Below are 1,801 nucleotides of genomic sequence, written 5' to 3' on the forward strand. Positions count from 1 at the left end.
GGAAGGGGGAGAGGAGCAAAAATGGGGGAGCGGGGACGAGGTCGGGAAAGAGAGGGGAGAGAGAAGGAACCCGATTGGTGGAGAAAAATTGATGGAGTCCACATGTTTTTAGGAGTATATGTTGGTCCATATGTTGGTCAACCTTTGTCAAAGGGTACTTAGAAAACATAAGGATATTGATGAATAAACTTTTGATTGCAAGGGTATTATAGAGTTTGGTCCACAATTATTAAATTATCCGTTCAAACCTCGAAAGAAATGGGCAGTGACAAAATGCTGTATTATATCGAGGAGATAATTTAGTAGCAGCCATTAATACTTAAGGCGCAAGCATAGCCGTATTTACGTTGGTACCACAGAAGACCACAACTTAACATTTTTATGAAATATAGGTCTAATTTTATTACGATATATATATAGATATAGATCTCTTTTTGGCTCAATGTTTTTAAAACTGGACTGATAACTGAACCGAAAAAGTTTTTGGGTCATGAGTTAATATGGTTCGACCAGAGTCAACCAGGTTCAATTGATTTTGATAATATTTTTATAAATAATAGGTAAAGATGGATATGTTACTATTTTTTTCAATGATTACAACTATAATAAAATTGGTTACACCAAATAAAATATTTCAATAATCATAATGTTTTTTTCTTTAAGTAATAAACTCAAAATGTAACAAACTAACTATTACCAATAAAATATTTTAGTAATTATTCTCTTCCATTACGTACACTAGGAAAAAAAATGAACACCAAATTGATTACCAAAACATGTACTGATCAAACATCTTTTACTATAAAAATAATTGATTTCAATAAAATTATCTTGATTTTGAAGATTTATGGTGTGAGTTGCAGAGAATTCAAACTAGAAGAAAAAAAAATTAGTATGAAAAATAAAAAATTCAATTACGGGAAATTTTACTTTAAGAAACCCTACTACTGCTAAGATAAAACTAGAAAGGTAATTAATTGCTCTTTATTTTAACAAAAAAAAAGTTAGAATCCGGTTTTATCCGGTTTAATGGTTCACCGGTTTTTGGGTTTTTGATGAATTGATATGGTTTTTTTACCGGTTCAACTTCCTTAGATTTTGATATTAACACAACCCGGATATGCTGCCGGTTCACAGGTTAACGTGGTTCGACCGCTGGTCCGTTCCGGTTTTGAAAACATTGCTTTGGCTTAACGACGACATTTTGTGTTACACTGTTTATATAATATACGCGAAGAAGTGGATTCAGAACTACTGGTTAAGTCAAGATTATCATACCAAGAATTCAAGATTTAGGTGACACATATTTAGGGGACCTCATTGGCCCCATAAACTAAGAGGCGGTCATACTTTTTTATAACTCTAATCATAATCACCAAAAAGCGTTGTGATATATGAATTTATTGATGTAATATTTACAATACCCCAATAAGTAGAGGTTTTAACTTTTAAAAGAGAGAAAAAAAATAAATTTAAAAAAAATGAGAGATTGTAAAGATTGACCTGTCAATAATAGTTATTATAATATGTTAGTTTGTTGTTGATCATACTTAAGTTTTTCTGTTAAGAGAAACTGATCATACTTAAGTTCTCAATGGTAATCACCAATGGAGAACTAGTCTTTAACATACCTACGTACATGACGGCACCCGAGTAACAGCTACTTAACGCATTTCGTCACTTAAGTGATATATAATATCTCATAGGGCTTGGGTCGACTCTAAATAAAGCCATATATGTTTTTTTTTTTTCACTTCATATTTCATACTAGCTAGTACGAGATATACGTTTTAAAACATTA

This window comes from Camelina sativa, unplaced genomic scaffold (assembly GCF_000633955.1).
Source record: "Camelina sativa cultivar DH55 unplaced genomic scaffold, Cs unpScaffold00619, whole genome shotgun sequence".
NCBI classification, from domain to species: domain Eukaryota; kingdom Viridiplantae; phylum Streptophyta; class Magnoliopsida; order Brassicales; family Brassicaceae; genus Camelina; species Camelina sativa.